Consider the following 22,167-nt stretch of genomic DNA (forward strand, 5'->3'; position numbering starts at 1 on the left):
TACATACAAATGCATGGCTAATTTGCCTATTTGCTTTGATGGCAGTGCAGCTGAGTACTGCTATTCCAAACGAAGAGTTTATAAATGGGTTTCCAGCTCTGAAGCTCTCTGAAAGACCCAGGGGGTTCAGGATCAAATGGGTCCTGAAACAGATACCCCATCAGATGGCCTTTGCAGCAATACTCATGTTACTAAGGTCCTGAAGAATTACTTCTCTGAGAAAGCTGCAGAAACTCTGGGAAATGTTATTTTTTTCTAGGAGGAATATTGCATTTCTTGTACACAATAATTTGTTGTTGTTTATGCCATCTGTAATCACCACGGGGCACACAACAGCTTGGCTGCATCCCTCAGCTGAGGGCAAAACAAAACCTGTCCGAATCACCTGCACACACCCAAGCTCAATCTGATTCAGCTTTCAAAAGGCTGAATCACGAGGGAAGCATCCAACAGGAGCTGCTCTACCTAAGCCTCATCAGCTCCTCCTGCCTAAACAAGGACCTTATCCCAACCTGGAAAGAGGAAGTGGGCTTTTCTTCCCTTTATATCGTGTTTGTTTACTTTACCTTGGCTGCCCACATTTCTTATGAGCCTTTTGCTTCGTTTTAGAAAAGATTGACCCCTGCCACCCAGCTCTTCTAATGCCTCTGCTGTCCTTTCTGGCTCATGCTTTCTAAGAAGAACTTCAACATTTCATGACCCAATGAGTTGAATCAGAGAAGCTGAAGAGAAGCAGTGCAAATGAAGCAAATAATTAATCTCACAACTTTACAAACATTTGCAGCTTCCTCTTAAAACTACTGGATGCAGATTGTAACTAATAAAAGAAAACCCTGGTCTTTTTCTACAAATGCAAATTATATTTAATACCTATGGATCTTAACTGGAATTCCAGAACTGAATATATTCAAGAAGTTCAGACATTTGCATTTAGATCCTGTTTGAATAAATTCCTATGATTTCTGAGTGGCCCTTTAAATCTTCCTTTTGGCCTTAGTAAAATTTATTTAAGTGCAAATGAGACATTGCTTTCTGTGCAGTTTCCCAGGCAGATTTTGGACAGTTACCTGATGGAAAGAGGTAAAAATAGTGAAAATACTTCAGTGCTATGTAGTTGATTTCTTCTTTCATCACAGGATAATGTACACAGAAGTAAATTTTCCATATGCACCAAACAACTGCACTGACCTAGATATATCAGAAATAAATAAATTATCATTTCAGAAAAGAAGAAAATTCAAAAAAATTCAGTCTCTCTTCTGAAATAAAATCAACCCCTAATACTGCATTTATTAAGGGGGGTTTTGTGGTAAATAGCACCTGCTATATGTCACTATCTGGAATCACAGATTTTATTACCTTATTTCAGAATGTATTGAATTTACTGGCAAATGTGAAGTGATGATATTCTATTTATAGCTGTGTCACGATGATGAAGTAGAAATACTGTAAGGTATAATTATGGTGAGTTAATATTGGCCTTATTAGAAGCACATCTTGACTTCAGTCTCTATTACTAGCTAAGCTTGGAGGCTCCTCTGACTGGAAAATTGCTGCTCTTTTATCTTGGTCTGCCTATCTTTATTATGCTCCTCACAATTTCTTCTGTTCTCAAGAATTCTGCAAAGTGCAAACATTTATTTCCCTTTTCCTTATATTTGCATAGAATAGCATTAGATGTTTTTGCCAGTGACATTTCTAAAGAGGAAAATAGGAAAGCGAGAAAAGAAATTACTGAAATACCTGTCTTGAGAGGATAATGGCAGGATTAAGAATTGGGTGCAAGTAATGGAAGATTTGAGAGGCATTTCTTCCATCCTCCCCAGGCTGTTTACAAGAAAACCACAAGTACTGACTCAAAGCCATACTGAGATACGTGAAGCCATAACTGAGATAGAATACAAAATTATGAAAGACTTTTGGGAAGGGCTAATGCAGTGACTGATGTGCATGACACCACTTGTCTGTGACCAGGTGCTGGGGCTCCCTCACCTTTCCCATGGCTCTCTTGAGCAGCCTGCCAGCATGGATGAACAGGTATGCCATCATCAGTGTCAAAAACATGAGGCAGGGGTTGCAAGTCTTGCTTGCTTGAGCCAGAGAGGTTTAAATTTTTCTGCCTAACTAGCTTCAGTGCCTCAAGGTTTGCTTTAAAGGCACTATTCTTCTAGCCTTCCTTCAGTCAGAGAGGTGGATTATGTGACTTTTCACAACCCTTAGTTACCCTGTCTTCTATACAAGCAGCTTCATTTTGCAGGTATTCAATCTCTTATGACACATACATTTGCATTAGAGTTCTATTTTTTCCTCAACTTGGTAGTGGGAAATTTTCAGACCTTCTCTGAAGCTGAATTTCTTTCCTGTAGCCCTCCAGAAACATCAGATTTCTGCAGAATTTAACAGGAGTCAGCACAGTGGATTTTTATGGGTCCAGAAAGATGTAGATTGATTAGCTTCTTTTATTTTTAGCACAAGCTTTTTTAATAGCCTTAATCATGAGCAGAAATCTTCTAACTGTAGGTCATTTTGACCATGCTTGGTAAGGATGTTGTCTAAGCATTCCCAGATAATGAATTGTTAGTTACAATTTAGACTGATAAAAACATTCTTCAGTCTATAGAATTTCCCTTATTTTGGCCTTTCATTTAATTCTGGCTTGTATTCTAGGAAAAAAAAATTGAAATGCTTATAGATTCTTCCCATTTTGGTGTAAAGTATTGAACTGAGCTATATATCTTACAGTACTGCGTTTGCCTTAGGAAAAGGTAAGCTCTGTCATTTAACAATATTTTTTTTCTTCAAACCCTTCTTGGGCAAAGCATTGTATTTGAATTACCTGCTAACTATATATTTTTGCTATGAAAATTGTGAAAGAGGAGGAGAGAAAGGCTTTATTTCCACATGTCCTGAATAAAACGGAATCATTAATAAATTTAAGTGTTTATTTCATTATTATAATTGATGCAAACATATAAGAAGGGGGGATGTGTGTTCCACTATTCCACTATTACCTTAGGAAAAGGTAAGAAGGATTAATGAAAAACCTTCTGAAACAACAACAATAGTAACAGATTTAATTCATTACTAGACCAGAGTGCATTTAAACATGGCAATCTAGAACTGAAAGAAGCAAAGAAGAAAAATTACCTGTGGAATATTCCACCCTTGTTTTACATGCTGCTCTCACGTTCATCTAGTCTGTTACCACAGAATTGCATTAAACCAGATGATTTTATAAACCTTCAGATCAGCAATGCTTACAAATGTTCCTTCCATGCTTGGCAGGTTGAGGTCTGTACTAAACATAATTTTAATGAGAATAATTGAACATCATCACCAGCGAGACAAATTGTAGGAAAGCCACTTTACTGTACCTGGATCCATTTTGACCCCCATTTTCTCTCTATTTCTACTGTCTTTGCCTGGCTTTGCACCCTGAGCAGGGCCACAGGCTGGAATGTGCTTGCAGTGCTGGAGCTGTCCCTTGTCCCTTGAAGTGCTCAACACTGGGTGCAGCAGCACTGCTCAGTCTGGCCTGCAAGGGTTAATGCCCAAATTATTGTAAGAGCTCTCTTTAGCTGCCCAAGCTCCATAAGGTAACTATATTACATCAAAGTGGGTTGATCACCTCTTTTTATTCTGAATTTCTGCTTTTTAATACATAAAATGAGTGCTCCTGGGCAGCTCTTAAATAACACCTTTTAAAAAGGGCCTTTAAAACAGACATTAATGGTAAAAATTGTCTAAAATGCAGGAACCCAAAGGATTATGCTAAGGCTCCATCATATGATACTGAGAGCCCTGGTAAGAAAGCACCTCCCAGATTCTTTGCCCCTTGCTCAGAGTTAAGGGTTTGTCATGTCCCCTGAAAACAGGACAACTTCAGAGATGGGGCAGATGTCCAACATGCTTGAAGCCTTAATTCATTGAGTGATGAGCTGTCAGTGGGGGCTTTAACTGATAATTTTGGGGGTATTTCTGCTAAGCCATTGAAGCAAAATTCAGCTCTTATAATCCTGTCTCAACAGCCTTTTTACTGTTTTACTTGTTAGCTATAATTGCATCTTGCTCACAGTTGCTCTGGATTCACTGAGTTTGCTCAAACAGAACTGCACTAAAATCCCATTTCTAAGCTTATGATTTTGTAATTAGCAGCCAAAAGCCATACAGAGTGGATCTCTCAAATATAGATTCATTTTCCTGACTGTGAAAAGAGGTAGACATGCACAGGTAAGCTTCTTTGTGTAAATGACTCCAATGTATGCCAAGAATAGAATTGTAAAATTTCAGTAATAAGATGGTGAACATTAAGATATCCTCTGTAAATCAGGAGACCAGAAATATGAAACATTACTTCTGACATGCTTAATGGGTGCCACCTATTCTGTTAAATTTAACTATTACATTAGATATGCCATCAGAATTTCATCTATACAAATACAGATTCTGAATTTTAAAAAAATACAAACCTTTTTTGAATGCAGCTCCATAGAAAGAAGACAAAATGAAAATCAGAGGCAGAGAGTGCACTCAGTTATTTACTCCATGATTTTTATCGTTTTGAGAAGTTTCAAGCAGAAATAATTTTGGAGTTCAACCTCCCATTAGCCTTGAAGCAACTAGTAGAATGATCTCACATTCCTCCCCCATGCCATTTTATTCTAAGTTGATTTAACTAATTAATCTAAACAAATAATCTAATTTTTTTCATGATAAATAAACACATTGTACAAACAAAGGAATTGGGGCTGATAACTAATTAACTGATATGTCAAATTCATGGCATAATAGAGACCAAGTATATATCATAATCAGGCTTCTGGAGTATTTGATAATACCAGCAACAATGCTTGTGATAATTCTGCCCACTCACATTCTACATTTAGGAGGGATCAAAAGCATAATGAAAGCAAGGAAAATATTTCTGTGGAATGTAAGAACTCTGGCTCATGCCTCTGTCTGAGCCAATTTGCATGATGCTGAACTTAGCAATAAATACAAAATCTGAAATACAAACAGAAAAGATTTTTCTTCTGCAATATAGTCTCCTCAAGCTCATGGTCTTCAGATCCCATCTGGATTTCCCAGCGTTTTTTTACCCACTCCCAGCTGTCATTTTATCATCTGTTGTATAATGCAGATTATTTAATTATGGGCTGCTGTGGAAGACATTCAACAGAGATATCCCTACCTACAGCAGAGTAGTGAAAGAACTAATGATGCTTCTTTTCACTTTCGTACACCATTTTTCCCTGATCAAAATATCAGGTTTTATGATTTCACTAATTGATAGCCTAGTACTCAGAAATATCAGAGCCGTCAGAACTGAATAATCAAAATATTATTAGGGCTTTATAAGGCTGTCTATCTCAGGTACTCATTACAGGACTTCAGCTGTGTCTGCTAACTATTTCCACATACATCTAAATTGCAATGATTTAGTCCTTGAGCCTGATTAACAAAAGCAGGGTGTGCCAAGCTACCAACTGGGTTTCAGTAATTATGAGGCCTAAGAGAAAGGTTTTGAAAAATGACAGAGAAGCTGATTTTTCTTAACCCAGTTTAAAAGGAATAAAAATCTTGGCAGTATATGGAGCCAGAACTACTCAAGCACTGAAAAATCAGGCCTTATACAGTTTATCAGAGGAGAATATTGGCCTCAGGGAACAGTGCTTTAGAAGCTGCCCTCATATATCCAGTTACAGAGAATCTAAACACAAGAGTTTCTGCCTGCTAAAATCTGACAGAAATGACAACCTGGATTTATTTTTAACATGTTTATTATTATTAGGTATAGATTAGATCTTAACCTCTTTCTCTTTCTTCCTGATACTAGTCTCATACCTGATTTATGTTTAAAATCATCTTCTCATCAGGGATTGTATTTTCAGGGAAACCTGGAGAGTTTCTAATTCTGCTTTAACATGTTCAAAGACCTACTAAAGCTTGGGCAGCCAGTTTTACATTAGTCAGAAACAGTTCTCAAATAAAAAATCTGCAAAGAAGAGTGCTTATGATGATGAGATTAGAAATATGCCAGCAACGTATATTTCTATTTATGTATTCTTGAGCAAAAGATTTAAACAGATTTATAGCACTACATAATTTAAATAGCAATCGTTTGGATCCACTTAAGAAGTTGGAGCCATGAATAAACATAAAATAAATAATTGCATATCCAAATATAACTTTTCTCCTTAAAATCAACCCATCCCATATCTTCATTAGTACACAAACATTGGGCTGCTTGAAAGTCTGAGCAGGATTAGGGCTGGCAGTTTTCCTTTGGGGACTGCACCAGGGCAGGAGGATGAGAAATTGGTGGTAGCAGCATCATTCAGCTGCTGCTTGCAATCGGGTATCTGGATGCAACATAAGGCACATGCATGTTTCAAAACACCCAAGGGCAAGCTAAACATCTACACTGGGAAATATTTGCATACATACACACCAACAGAATTTTCACCACTCATACAGCTTTTATTCTTTGGTCTTTCAGACAAGTCCTGCTAAATTCTAAATGTTTGAACATTTCCTCAGATTTGAACATTGTCACTGCATTGTCACAAAGAGACACTTGTTGAATTTGCCCTCTAAATCATTTATAATTTGTACTAAAAAGGGAGCACATTTTTAACACTGGAACATCTTTCTCCTGTCCTGCCATTTCCATGGTACAGAGATGTTTGTACAAACACAATCAGGCAGGCAGTTATTTCTAAGAAAATGAATTGCTGTATTTGTAACCTCATGCTACACACTTTAATATCAAGAGTTTTGCAATATTTATGCTTGGCAGTCACAATTGCATACTTGTCCAATGAATAATATTGTATCAGCTCTAACAGTCATTTATGTCTCAAGTTTTCTGTTTTAATAGCACAAAAAGAGAAAAGGAGAAGAATTAAAACCAGTGCTTGTGTTCAAAGCAAGGTATCAGCACATACTACAATGGCTGCATAAAACTAGTTCCATGATTAATATCTAAAACACAAATGTTTCAAGAAACAAAAGTTTGGCAAATTATGTACTGCTTCATCTTTAAAAAACTTAATTGAGAGGTAAAAGACAAGTAATTTTAACATTTTGTATTAAAAGACCCTCAAAATAACCCCTTCCCTTAGAATCAGGCTCTTCATTCATACATACATATACACTATGGCTGAATTACCAGGCGTTTTGGTGTCTTAGGTGCCAGTTTACAGTAAGCAGGAATGGCACCTGCCATGCTTGAAGTTATGACAAGAGAGACCAAAAATAATGTAAAGCTTAGTGTTGACACAGGAAGGAAGAAAGAAGCCCCCTGCATTGATTGCTGCTTCATGTGCTACAGGTTGCTCTGTGTGTCACCTGGCTTTTCAACAATGAGGAGCAATTATTTACAATAATTGAAACATGGATTAGGTTGGGATGGAAGAGGGTGATCCCCTGCCTGTCCCCCCCACCTTGCTTTCACACTCTGTTCTAAAGATGCATAAATATTAAAAAAAAAGAAAAATTATGGATATAGATATGTATATATGAATATATACAAATGCATATAGACATTGAAGTAAATTGTGAGAAGCCTTATGCTTTGACAGAGTCTCATTGCCCTGGATATCACAAGGGCTGACCCTTAAGAAGAGACTTTAACACTGTTCTTGTCAAATATTTCCCACTGGAACTATTTCTATATTTTTCAGCCTCTGACAGCCTTTAAGAAATCTTAATTCTATAGCTTGCCAGATAGCAAACCAGGTTACAACCTGACCTTACTAAAAGCAGTAATTAAGAAGTGAGAAAGCTTACAGTAACAGGAACTCTTTTAGGAGAAATCCAGGAGGACAAACACTAGTACCCAGAGTTAATCTTGGCAGTCCAGCACCTTTCCCTAAACTCAAACAGAAAGACCACCCAATTTCTATTTCCAGTTACCAATAGATTGCAAATAAAGATTACAGGATTGTTGCTACCTGTTCCATAGAAAGGACACTGCTTTTCAATTCTTTATTTTCCCTTACAGCAGCGACGAAAAGCAAAAAGATCACATAGGGCAACTAAAATAGTGCTTTTTCTTCCAGGCAGAGAATGAGAAAGAAAGAGAGAGATATCTGTGCAGGACAGTTGATATGACTGAAACACCCCAGCAAGGTTGGCTTTCTGACTTATACTGAGGCCAAGACCTTTTGGGCAGTGTCCATTCTACCCTCAGGGTTTTACTCACAGGATAGATAGTATTTCACTCACTACTCCTATAATATTCTATCAGATTAAACCTTTTATCTAATATATATATAAGTAGAGAGACAGAATTAATATTTTGAGCTTAATATGTCATTTCTTTTTCCCATGGCTGCAAGTTAAGGATAGTCCTAGTGGACTTAGATGGACCATTAACTATAGAAAGTCATCACCAGGGTTCCATTTCAAGCCAAAACTGAAAGATCAAGTGGATAAAATCATCCCCCAGCTGAAACACTTCAATACAAATGAGGAGAAGCAGGGTATTCTGCTGCTCAAACATCTGATGACTGTAACTTCCACCTGTGCCTTGCTGAATTGTGGCAGTGGGCTGGATTGCTTAGTCTATTATTGCTCAGCCAGTAGGATGACTTTGTTATGGCAGGGGATGTGGGACAGCTTCCTCAAATAAAGGCAGGTATCAGAGCAAATTGGTAACTGAAGGAACAGGACTTGAATGAGCTTATGACCTGCTTGTCTGTAGGCAGAGAATGCATCAAATAGGGATTGGAGTAATTTGTTCTGTAGGATATTTAGATTTTGATTCAGCACATATTACTGCCTTGTGAATCTATTGTGGTTTCTTATCTTGATGTACTGGGAAAATGAAGCCTCTTCTGTTTGATAAGAAAGAAAGATATTTCTATTGCCATATAAAAATAGTAGAGATGAATTAAACATTACACCTTAAAAGAAGTGTATTCCAGACAAAGCATACTATACCATATTCATGCTTAGGTGGTATGCCATGAATCAGCAGCTTTAAATCCTTCTTTTGAAGATATTTGCTGGTACTTTGAGTGAAATATGCTTTTAGATGCAATTTAATGGTTGGAGATTTTACATGTCTCTTCAGTATAAGCAAGCCAGAATTTTATTATTTAACTATGTCCTTTAATTATAGGATTAATCTTCAAAGCATTGTGAAGTACATTTGCAAAGTCACAGAGAGAATAAAAGGCTTATAGAGGATAAAAACCTGGCAGAGCATGAGGTAGCAATGGCATAAGTGAATGGTGATAATGAAAAGATCCACATATGCTACAGCTATATTTATACACTAAGATTACAAGGCATATGAATGAAGGAACCGTATGCTTTTGTCCCTTCACACGGGCAAAGCCTTCTGTGGCAGCTGTCTGCACAAGGCTACTCAAACATTTTACAATCAGCTCTTTCCCAAAACTGCTTGCTATGCATCAGCTGGGTGGGGTCATCCTCAGCTGCGATGTGTTACAAACCTTCTCAAGTAGAGTTCTTCTTCAATAGTATCAGAAGGCAGAAACTGATTGACTGCAGTGGACCCCACAATTATTTCAGATTATGAAGTTAAAACCTCATAATTCTCCTTCACTTTTCAAAGAGACATTCCAGATGACACTCAGTCATCCTGAACCCTCTGACTCCTCCAGTGGAAGAAAGAACATATTACAAGCTAATGTCAAAAATAGTTCGAAATGCTTTGGGCTTTGGTACAAAACTACGTGATGCTGGAATATTTGTTATAATATCTGTTGCCATTTTGCATAAAAATAATATATTTAAAATCAACTGAATTTGTACTTGAATTACTAAGAAAAGAAACAAGTCACTACTGGACTCCCTAAATTTCATGTCATTAATAAATTATCTACCTAAACAAGACAGTTACTTCTTTCTAATAAAGATATCAGATCTCTTCCTTTGTCTGTCATACTGCAGGTGTTTGACCTCAGCACCTGTGATTACATTATGTAAGGTTCTTTTTTATGGTATTTTTTCTTCATAAAAAAGCATAACAATCAATCTCTTGACAAGAAATCTAATCTAGTGATATCAGGAACACTGAGCATAAGTTATCTGAGGATATTGGTTAATTAGTCTCTGATGGAATTAATATGCGCAAATAATTAGCATAAAATATATGGAGTACATATCTAAAATAAGTGGCTCATTGGCCATATATCTAGCTATAGCTCATGCAGGATATACTTCTATACATTAATATTTTCTTTAGGTACACAAATCAGTTCATTTTCCCTCTTATTATTAAAAACTTGTGACTAATGCTCAGAAGCTCACAGTATTATTTTTAAAAATTTAAACAATTTTGTAAACACAAAACAATAAAACCACATTGGTTCATTTTCTGTAAACCCCCACAGTGCTCTGAAGTTCAATTGTCATAGCTACATACTTCATAAAACAACAGAAATCTTGGGGGGAAAAAAATCAATGTAGGAGGGGGAATGGATCCAAATAATTTGGTCAAGCATCAGGGGAATTCAGAGAGGCAGGGGGCAGGCAGGGGAGGATCTCTTGTGTTTAAAGCCATGCTGCCTGCTCTCTCCATCTCAGCACTAATGGGATATGTGGTACCAAGCTCCTCATCTCTCCCTGAGCACAGCAGAAGGCTCCTGGCTGGAGCCCTGACTCTTCACAGCTCTGCTGCAGCCTCCAAATGCCCTGAGGAAGAGCAGTGACTCCCCAGCAGTAACTACGGCATTTCATCTTCTTTTTTCTCTTCTTCTTAAAAGCTCGAGAAACGGCATTTCGTGTTCAGACTCAGATGTTTATTAATTCTTATCTATAGTACAGTGAGTGCTACAGCATTTCCAGCTAACAAGCTCAAAATAGTGATGTATCTCTATCTCTGCAAGGCCTTTTAAGGGCCAATCTGCCCAAATAAGAACTAACACCTAAATTATTTTTACTTTTAACCCAATAACCAAACACCTGTGACCTGCAATACGGAATTTTCTATCCAGTTACAGAAGTACCACCCAGACTCACGAAGAAGAAGGTGGAGAAGAAAGGAACCTCTGCCCAAAACCTCAAGCTCTATATATAATTCTATATTCTAAAACCCCAAATTCCAAATCCTTCACTACATGTGATATTACACACTTCTATTCAAACGACACACCAGTGATCCTAGTTCTGTCATTCAACCCTGGAAGCCTTCTCCATGGCCTCAGGTCAAAAGCAGCATTTTCCTGAGGGTCAGTACCTGTCAGCACAGAAAGTCTAAAAATTCTCAGTATCCAGGGTTCCAACAGTAACAACTGCATGAGCTGCTTGGTGCTACAGAGAGAAACCCAAATGTGCCTGATGTACCCCAGCACTCCAGCTGCCCAGATGCATCAGAACGGCCTGCAAATGGATCAGAGTGACATTTGTTAAAACCTGACACAAACCAACCAACCTGCTGGGCAGGGAAAGTAATTACAGGAAACAATTAATTTTATTCGTCCAGTGGAACCTGAAGCAAACATATCTGCTCTGACATTATTGCCATGCAGAATTTTCTGGCTGAAGAAATGATTATGCTGACTAAAAGGCAGCCAGTGTCTGCACTGAGTTACATGTTGGAGACTGAAGTGTCTGTGGAGGTCTCGTGTACTTTTCATGTTCTGTGTCAAGTCCTGCCAGGGGACATGCAAGTTAGCAGAAGCCAGAAAAGCCCAATTACTTACCCTTCTCTTAGTAATTCCCTTAATCATTTCTTAATACTCTGTGTTTATTTAAACACAAAATAACATATTTAGATTTTAACTGGTTCTTTGTTCTCTGCATTCTCTTCCCAGTCTCCATTTGGAATGAGATACATGTTTGGAAATTGTAATCTCCAAAATCAAAGCATATAATTTTCCCTGGCTCCTGAGCATTTCTAAAGCCAAAACTTTGTGATGTTATAATGATTTTCTAGACCTGTCTTTTACCCCAAATTATGAAGTAGAAAATGAAGCTGATTAAAAATATTAGCTCTCTCTCATCATAAATGCAACCTTTACCCTAATATTTCCTCTCTTATTTTTTTCCATTATCGACAAAATAAAAACCTAAACACAAGTTTCTGAGACTATTAAGACTCACAAAAGTAGTTATTTACATATTAAGTGTTAATTCATAAAATTCTAAGCACAGTTCAAATAATACCAATCTAACAGAGAGCATTACATGGCCATATAAGCAATATGTAAAAAACGTATACAATTTAGTTTCCATTGCTTCCAATATAAAAAACTAAAATTTGTAACTCAAACTATCTTTCTTAGATGCATCTGGATTACATGAGGTTAAAGCAATTGTAGTTTAAATTACTAGAATGCAATTATCATAGATTGTTACATATCACAAAGCTAGAATTTGAATTTGAGATAGGGACAGAAAGGACACTGCTGCTAAATTTTAGGCACTGTTCCAGCCATCTGGATAACAAAGGCATCATCTATTACTTAGTGCATTGTATTTAATAAAAGCCATTAGTTAAACTAAAAAACTCACAAACTGAAAACTCATAAAATTGAAGGGAAGAATATTTGAATGCCACAGCATTCAAATTTGGATATGCACATGTACTAACAAACTCTATCAAAGGACTGTGGATGACTCCACTCTGGGAAAAATATGCTTGCTTTGATCTGTTCTCTTAATCATCCTTGATTTTTCACCAAGAACACTCTGTATAGTTTCAAAGGACAACTAAGGAATAAAAATATTCTGTTTAAAAACAACGGAGTAGTAGTACAGTATGACATTCATCCAAAATAACTTAGTTTTCTTGCTTCTATGGACAATTATCTAATATTCTCTGGAAACTGTTTCTCCCTTCGTTTGTGTTCAGTACAATGTGTGTGTACAAACACACGTTCACGTGGTGTAGACAGAAAATCAGAGCCATGGTAAAAGTGAAAGAGGATTTGCTGTAGCTCAGAAGGAATCTCTCATCTGCTTACCTGGAATCACCTCCATCAGTTTCATCAGAGCTCCTGAGCAGCTCTAGAAGGAGACATTCACAGCCTGGCAGTGGTTTGGTGGCTTCCTCCTTACCTAATACATTATTTTGCTATAAAACTTGTCTTTATGGTGTTTCTGTAGTTTCTGACTGGTATACAGAGATGTTCATGGGCAGAAGAAATAACAAGGTAGCATTTTGTATCTTGGAGAAAAGGATATTTAAACTATAGCTCCAGGTCACTGTGGAAAGAGAAGGAGAAAATTAAATTCATAAAACAAATATAAGTTATTATATTGATACAAAAGTAACAAGTAGCAACTAAGGTTCATGTCAAAACTTGATAAATGATCAGTAAAATATGGAAAACTTAAAATTTCTACATATAGGGTATCCAAAACAACAGTTGCTGACAGTAATTTAGAACATCTAAACCTTTTTTTGTGTGTGTTTTTCTTTGACTTGCCTTTATATTCCACTGCTTCTTCATATATACTCTCTTGGGGTATTGCCCATATTTTTCTGTAATTTTCTCCCCCCTCTACCTTCCCATACGCTTTTGCAGGATGCCATGCTCTCCTGGGATGCCTTTAATGCCTGGCCTTTAGCATGAAACACAAAAATTATGTATTTTCCCCCTTTAAATCAAACTATCTCATCGTTTCCCGTTAAAGACCAAAAGTACAGACAGGAATGCATACTAAATTAACAGGAATTTCTGATACCCTAGCTTATGAGGTGCTTTTGTTTTGTTTTTCCCAAAAATATCTAATTGCCCTTTGAATTTAAATGCATACTGAAATACTGTACAAAGCAACAACGACACGACCAGATTAAGATTTCAACAGCAAACTTTTTTACCACACTTACCACAATGCTCTTGGATTTGCTGCATTTTCTATAATTTTCTATATGCTTCCAAAATCCAGCGTGGTGATGCTCTGAAGTCGCTCCTGTGTGCCTGTTAAGGGGCTGGAAGAACAGATGGACGTGGTGTTTCTATTGCCATAGGAAAATAGTAGAGATTAATTAAACATTACACTTTAAATGAAGTGTATTCCAGACAAAGCAGACTACACGATATTCACGCTTAGGTGGTATGCAATGAATCAGCAGCTTTAAGTCTTTCTTTTGAAGACACTCGCTGGTACTTTGGTTTCTTTGGGCGAAATTCGCTTTCGGATTCCGCCAGGGGGAGCGGCAGCCCCGGCTCCTGCCACAAATCCCCTGGGCCACCGCAATCCTGATTTAAGGGATTAATTAATTGTCTCTGTGCCACCTCTTTCCCTACTGGTTATATATATAACTAGCGGTTATATATGTGTTATATTTGATGTCATTACTGTCGGCTGCTTGGATACTGCCAGGTTTGGTGACAGAGTCAGAATAAACTGGGATTTCTCTCCTACTTTGCTAACGCTTTGATTTCCCAGCTCCAAACCACGCCGTGCTGTCTAACCTCAGCAACACCGACTAAACTCATGAAACACCCACACTGCCACCAAACACAGCTGTGCCAAGAGATTTATTCCAGGTGCGCTTGTGACACCTGAGTGTCCGATTAAAGCCCATTGCTGGGGACAGGGCAAGGCTTGTGCTCATCTCTGCTCTGTGGCCAGAGCACACGGCAGCTCCAGCACCACTGCTGTGATTAAATGTGCTGCTGCGACATTTCAATGAGATTTTCACACAGAACACTGTGGTCTCTCCGAACGACTATTTTACATCTGAGTCGCTCACATTCTGCCATCCCCATTCCATTTTGGGAACCGAATTTCACTACATCCAAGCCTTGTGCTCTGTGAATTTTAAACTCGAGCAGTGCAGAGTCATGAAACTGTAACTAAAGATGTTCCTTATGGCAAGGAAGCGCCAGGGTTATCAGATGACTCAGAGCCTTTCCTTCTCTTATGCTGTCTTTATGTCATATTTAATTGTTAATTAATTAGAAGATATGAATTAAAATGTCTTCCCTCTCTTTGCAGTACTTTTGTATGAATTTTAATCATTATGCAGCACAGAGCTCCAAACTGTGCCTGACATACAGCTGAACAAGGGTTATGTTGTTACATTTAAGTCCTAATCCCTTTTCTGCTTAAGTACAGACAGATGTGTTTAATCTGTTTAAATTTGCCTTAATTGTTTGAGCCCATAGAAAGCTGATTGTACTTTCTGCTTTAATTTGGGTGATTCCAAGAAATTAATATGCACTAAGCTGTTTCCCTAGATATTGCAGACTTCTGTTAGCAGTTACAGTGACTAAGCAGATAAAAAGTACATTCCCTGGTGATGTAAAGACATCCCATGGTGTTTGCCACTGCCTGTTCTTACCTCAATATCCAGAGACAGATGAGGCTCCCTCATGGTCTTAGGATGCAAGCAGCACCCTCTATGTTACTTGTTCTCACTGCTATCAATCCCTTCTCAAGTGTGGGATCCGTGTCAAGCTGCCTGTCAAGTTGCTGTGAATAAAGTAATGATATTTGTCATATGTCACCTGGACATTTCCCCTCCCCACGCAACACTGTGCTCAGCAAAAGAACTTTATTCTGTGTTAAAAACATAGGTAATGAAAATAAATGACAGAAAATGCAAAATTGCCTACAAGGTGGCGAAATAATTCCTAAGATCATTATTTTTCCATCAAAGCATTAGTTTTTCACGGTGACTATACCCAGCTTAAAATTCAAACACCAAAGTCAGATATTGTTTCTGTTACTTAATGAAGTGTGAAATATTTTGAATGGAACACTAATGGAATAACATCCTTAAGTATTTTATGTAAATTTTCTGGGATTCAAAGTCTTTATAACAAATACATAAAGGCTATTTGAAAACTCTCATATATTAAGTGCTCAAGACAAGCCACTGTGAACTGAGGTATCACTTCTGCCATATTTACAAAAAAAATTTCCTTATGTGTTTTATTCAAGTAATATTGTTCCTGGACCTGTAGCCAGTTTTGGAAGGTGACACAAATTAGAAAGCTAAAGGCTACTGAGCACATAAAAATTTCTGAGTGCATAGCTCTGCTCCTCTCACTTCATGAAATCAACTTTTTATTTATTCTGCAGTGCTGGAGAACTGTCATGTTGAAATATACAGACTCTTGCTGGCCACGGCACTTGTATACAGTATCCTGCAACTCAGCACAGTTCTTTAGGCTGGAACACAGAGAAGACTTCCCAGACTGATTATCAGGAGCTAAAACTTCACCAGTGCAGGACAATGACAGACTCCTGGGAAATGGAATAGCATGCACAACTTCCCCTGTCATCCATGGTCACTAGAATAGAAAAAACAGATTTGGGTCTTTCTAAACAATTGATCATGCTTCCCAAACCTTTATTTACATGAATTTTATTGCCACAGGCATTTTTCCTTCCCTTTTGACTGTCTCCCTGGTTCGTGGAGTTTTGTTTTCAGGATGGAAATGCAGAATTGAGGGAAGAGTGAAAATCTAAATCCTATATAAAGTCTAAGTTTGGTCCTATTTTCCTGATCTGTCAAACTTCTGTTTTATCAGGCATTCATGTGCATGATCAGTGCCCTGAAATAAATCTTTAACAATGTAACTTAATTGAAATATCCAAGTATGTACAAAGGTGCAAATAAAGTCAGAATCTGACGTAGAGCTCACACTTTACCAGGCATTTGAATTTATCTCATTTCAGTTCTGGAATTGGTTGGTTTTTTGATTTGTTTTTTTTTTTTTCCTTCCCTATGTCACTCCAGATAGAATTTCTTGGAATAGAAACTTCCCCAGTTTGAATGAATGTTTTTTTGTTTTTTTTCAAGTGAGAAAAATCCATTTGGCTATATTCCAGCTATATAAATAAAATCTTTATTGACTTTAATTTGTTTTTATGTATTTCCTCTCACAGGTGTTGAAGAGATTGCTTTTATTCGTGAAATTTATCATGCAAAGAATATATGCTTAAACTCAAGCATCGTGACACAATTATAAAAATTTGTAGGTAAAAAATAGCTTTGCTTACATGAATTTAGATAAGAATATATTCCAAATTGAGGAAAAATAAGAGCCATCCCAAGAAATAAGAAAAGCAAAAATATGTCTGCATTTTATGATCCCTCTACCCCACCTTATTTTTGGGGATACACATGGAGATGAGGAAAAATTGGTTTTTTTTTTCCTCAGATGTCTTTTAAAGGAGTGTTTCTAGTATAGGATGGGTTTTTTATCCATTTCATTGGGAATAGGATCAGGTCCAAATTGTATTTCGCTTCCTTGATGACTGATGTGTATAAATATTCATGAGTCAACACCTGGGGTTGGCTATTTTCTAAAATCTGTATAACTGTTATTGCAGTTTTATCTGTGGACTGTGATGTCTCATTTGAATTCATGAGACTTGTTATAAATTTTAAATATATATGAAGTGATATTAAAGTCTAATGAAGAACAAGAATCCCACCTGCTACCTGCAATTTAGTACTACCTGCATAGGAGGGAAATAGGAATCTCAGCAGTGAAGATGGAAACTTGGTTGTTTATTAAAACTTCAGATTTGTTTTGATCATTCCTTCTAATCCCTGTTGATAAAAATCATGTTCCAAAATGGCTCCTTTCCAGATTTCTGTAGAGATCTTAGAGTTTTAAGCCACTAAAACTTTGGCAGAGCATCTAACTGCCATATTTTTGTTAAAGCAGAAAACTACTTAAATTCCCTGAGGAGTCTATTTTATAGGCAACTTTGCTCACATATCATCTGAGCATCTCTTGTATGCTCTCTTATTTCTGTGATCTGCATGACAAATTTTATTTACTGTTTTCAACTTCGTTTTGTGTCATGAGAATTGCAAACCAATTTACTTGTACATTCATACCACATAAAAGATGCAAGATATTTGTCACGGTACCAAGCAATATATTTATTCTCACCTCTAAATACTTTTCAGAACTGTTTTTCCACCAAATTCCATCAAGAGTTATTTCTGAGCTCAGACAGAGAGGAAGATTCAGCTCTTCAAAGTGACCACAGAGAGGCTGTGAGTATGAGGGGCTTTAGAACACGATGGTTTCTGTTGTAGGATCCTGGTACCCCTGCCTAGGGATAATAGGACATCATAAGATACTTTTATAGTGCATTTTTAATTGCTCTTTAAGATTAGATTTGTGGTGAAGGGAGGCAAGTTCACCACTGGTAGCAGCAAGGCTGGTGCTTCACAGTGTGGAATTCAGCCTAAAGAGAACAGAACAAACAGAAGCATTTTCTTTGTGTGTGTCTAACCTCAAATCTATCTGAAATCTGCTATCAGCTCTCTGTATGAGAACAAGCTTGTTAATGGGCTGTGACTGGATCAGTTCATAATCATCACCATGCTCCCTGGAAAAGCATGAAAACACAGGGCTGAAGTCTAGTCCTTGGCTTTTATCACTGTTCTCATACAAGCATTTTCCATGGTTTTCAAACCAAAGGAAAAAAGAGAAAGTACGTGAAAGATTTCTTTCTTTCCTTCTTTCATTTTTTCTCTGTCGGGGTGAGGAAGGAAACAAGCAGAAATCTGTAGTAAGATTATAGAATAGTGCAGAAAAGCTGGGGTAACAGGGAGTCAAATATAGATAATAGAAAGGTAATTTTATTTTTTTTTTAAATTCAGATTGAAAGCAGAATATCATAATGAGCCAAAAATGTACTATTTTCCCTAGGTACATCAATCTCCTTTGCTAAAGACAATTATAAACTGTCAGTATTGGCTCCTTGTTCCAGCCTCCATCATGCACCATAATTAAAGAATTTTTGTCTCCCTATCACCAAAAAATATGGAATCAGCTGCAGAATCTCCCTTGGCAGACACATTTAAGTGCTCCAGTGGTGCCACACAGTGACTTCTATAACTGACATTCCCCCTGCAGCAACAGGAAAGATACACCACTCCAGGGGTGGGAAGAAGAGGCAGCAGCAAAGCTGACTTGTTACAGCTCCTGCCACTTGCACAGAAGAGAAATGTCTGCTGTGCTAATAGAAATCCGGGTGTTTTACAAATGGCACAACAGATGCTGTGCACTGATGAAAACAATATAGACAGTGATGCTGCAAAAACTCTTCAGGCAGAAACGTGGTTGTCATGTACTGAACATCTCACATATGAATTGCCACAGCAATGATTTTGGGAACGTTAGGCTGTGCCCTAAGTTAAGCTCCAGCACTGTCTGAAGTATTCCTTGGGGCTTTCATTTCCAGATGGAGAAACAATAGCTCTGAGTTCCTCATGTCATGTTCAGGATGACATCTTCCTCAGTGAAACACCCCCTGTCACCAAAAGACAGTGCCAAGCATTGGGAGTGAGCCTAGTACATGAGGTGGAAATGGAAACCACAGCCTTCTGCTGCCAAGACAGCAGCCAAGAGTTGAGTCATCCCAAGACCTCCCCATAAATCTTGTACACTGCTTTTTACATTAGAAAACTGATACTGATACAAACATGTGCTGCCAGGATGAGGTTATTCAGGTGGCAGGATAGGAATAAGGAGAACAACCACAGAAATAAGCATCCAGATAATTTCCTGGATTATGAGCATTCCTGGAAGCTTACAAGACCACCACGAATCTTAATTAAAACTTTTGAATACAAAATAATGTTCAGAATTATAAATAAAGATCAATACTACCTGAAAGTTAAATCAAGACCTTTCTTTGGCAAATAGGTTGCCAGAGGAATGACTGGCCAAGAATTCATTCAGAGCTAATCTGTGCTAGACATACTGTTTAGCTGCATTATCTGATGCTACCTCTTCTTCTGATTCAAGGTCTGCCTCATTTGTCAGGTCCGTCCTTTAATCTCCAAACACAATGGCAAAGTGATTGCCAGTGATTTTATGCTTTTCTGTGCCCAGGACAATGGGACTGTGCAGCTGTCTGAAAGAGCTAAATACATACTTTAAGATGAGAAAGGAACAGACAGAGCCACCAAGGAAAGGTGGGATTCTTTTCATCATTCTGTAGCATCTTCAGCAGCAAATAGCATTTTTAATACTATAGCTTTAAAGTGCCTGAGGTTTCCTTAAAGTAGAAAAGCGTGGCACATTGAGACAAAAAAATTCTCAGGCATTTAATCCAGTTAAAATATTCAGAACTCATTCTGAACTGTATTAGTCCACTGTGATTCAAAATGTTAAATGCTTCATCAAACACTATCAGGCAGAATGATTTCAGTAGCCATCTGTGACAATGAAAGTGAAGTAATTGCACAGTGGGCTTCTGCAACAGCATATAATCTCCTGAAGCCTTAAAGAGGGATCTGTGTGACACTTGCCTGGCTTTTTACAGGCAGCCCATGTCTGATATGTTGATGCCTTCCAGACTCATTAGAAACTATATCATAGCTCACTATAATTGAAGCCTTCTTACTGCAACAGCTTCAAAAAGAAAAGAGGACGTTTGCAGAAAAAGAAATTAACTTGGAGAAAATTAAGATGAAACCACTATTCCCAGAGAGCATTAAAGACTGAGGCACAAACCTGCACTGCACCTGCATCCACCATCCTTCCAAGAGATACCTGCTGGTCAACGATGTCTGTAAAAATACAATAAAAACCTTTTATTATTTGTCTTCCCTTTTGATTTCAAAAGCTGTGGAATGTAAGGGGTGAAATGTACTGCCATTAAAGCCAAAAGAATACCTCTTTGCTTATTTCAAAGTAAGCTTAATTTCACCTAGTGATTTAATTTAAGACACACACGATATAGGCAATTGTCTTACTGTTAATTATGCTCTTAGTTATAAACCATTACTTTGCACAACTGTCCCAGTATGAATTCTAGTCCATAGAAGTTTTGGAACTTCACTAAATTCACTGTGACAGCGAGCTTGATTTATTTATATCAATGATGATCCAATCTAATTTTAATTAAAAGTGGTAAAAAATTAGTAAGAGATATAAAATGTGTTCTTAGTGTATTCTGCCAGATGAAGAGAAATGAACAGTGCCATCGGAATTGAAGTAAAACCCTGTCTATTTGTTCAAGTTTTATTGCAGTGCACCTTCACTGTTGGTACTTTTTCACAGTTCACCTGTTCTGCCACCAACCTTGCACTTTCACGGCTGGAAAGCAAATCACTTCTGCTCTGGGAGGAGCTCACATTGTTTGCTGATGATGTTGAAGATCATGCTCAGCCACACAGAGGCTGCAAGACTTCACTGACATGGTCAGCACTCGACCCTTTTAGTGGAATAGTCTGCACAGTTCTTGAGCTGAAAATCCTGGAAAAGACTGAAATAACTGAGTGAACTGCAAGGGCAGTGGGCCAGGCCAGGATCAGCATCCACAGACCATTGCTATACCTTCTGTGAGCACAGCCCACCTGCACACCTCACTGCTTCACACCAGAAAGGAGAGAGCCAAATTCTACCAAATCATCACCAACCTGTCCTACCACTAGGAGAAACCCTAAAAGAAGACTTCAACTACTACAGGGAAAAGCTTAGAAAAATGTAATCATGGCACACAGACATGCAGCTATAAGCTCTATTTATAACTTATGGTTTACAGATTTATAGTGTTAAATTGCAGTATTATGCAGTATGATTTACTGTGTTAAACTGCTGTTCATACTGTCAAGAAAAGCAAGTTTCTAGGTCTTTTCTTTCCTTATTAATCAATGAAGTTACATAAGTGTGAACAGCATCTTCTAAAGTGAAACTAACATTTTCAATTTGAATATCGGAATAGTTAATAAGAGATGCTCATCATTAACTGCTCACTAAATACTTACTGAAGTTAATGAGCAGTTCAGTCATATTCTTCTCCTAAAATATCAGCTTGAACCCCATCTCTATTGGGATCAAATCCCACGTAGGAAAAAATAAAATAGAGAGAAAAATGAAGCAAAGAGCATCCAGATTTAAAAAAAAAACTTTAAAAAAAATTGAGAGACTGAAGAGAGAGGGGAAAAAAAGAAGATGGAGACACAGTATTTTACTGGAAAATAAAATATGTTTTCTCAAGCTGAAATCTATTAGAGCTGACGCAAAGTCTCCTTTGTTGTACACGGGCTCTGCAGTGAGCCCTGTAAAAATGTAGAGCGAATTTAAACTAGTATTTCAGGATTCATCCTCCTCAGTACATGGCTGGATAATGTGACTTTAAAATGAACTTCTCTTTGGCAGGGGAACAAAAATAGAAAAAAAGAGAGAGAAGAGAAAGATGGAGGGAGAATAATCACTACAGAAAAATAAGAAAAGAGATTCAAGAGTTTCAGAG

General features: G+C 37.6%; 2 long non-coding RNA genes across 5 annotated transcripts in view; one reads left to right on the forward strand and one right to left on the reverse strand.

Annotated features, from left to right (window-relative positions):
• LOC148222996 (uncharacterized) overlaps positions 1-22,167 on the reverse strand; it is a 112,864-nt gene that overhangs the window by 13,246 nt on the left and 77,451 nt on the right. For all 3 annotated transcript variants that reach the window (XR_015805115.1, XR_015805114.1, XR_015805116.1), the window contains 9 exons: positions 20,994-21,167; positions 20,424-20,479; positions 17,844-18,009; positions 15,272-16,226; positions 13,811-13,939; positions 12,942-13,182; positions 11,213-11,355; positions 3,148-3,298; positions 1,068-1,188 (listed from right to left, as the gene is read on the reverse strand). This is a non-coding gene — a long non-coding RNA (uncharacterized LOC148222996). The remainder of the gene's footprint in view (positions 1-1,067; positions 1,189-3,147; positions 3,299-11,212; positions 11,356-12,941; positions 13,183-13,810; positions 13,940-15,271; positions 16,227-17,843; positions 18,010-20,423; positions 20,480-20,993; positions 21,168-22,167) is intronic.
• LOC148222997 (uncharacterized) overlaps positions 1-22,167 on the forward strand; it is a 44,347-nt gene that overhangs the window by 9,299 nt on the left and 12,881 nt on the right. The window contains exons 2-3 of one of the 2 annotated variants that reach the window (XR_015805118.1): positions 17,861-17,950; positions 18,612-20,515. This is a non-coding gene — a long non-coding RNA (uncharacterized LOC148222997). Of the gene's footprint in view, positions 1-17,860; positions 17,951-18,611; positions 20,516-22,167 lie in introns of those variants that run through there. The other variant, XR_015805119.1, reaches the window with a different exon arrangement.

The sequence above is a fragment of the Sturnus vulgaris genome, chromosome 8 (assembly GCF_052056855.1).
Source record: "Sturnus vulgaris isolate bStuVul1 chromosome 8, bStuVul1.hap1, whole genome shotgun sequence".
In the NCBI taxonomy this organism is placed as follows: Eukaryota; Metazoa; Chordata; class Aves; order Passeriformes; family Sturnidae; genus Sturnus; species Sturnus vulgaris.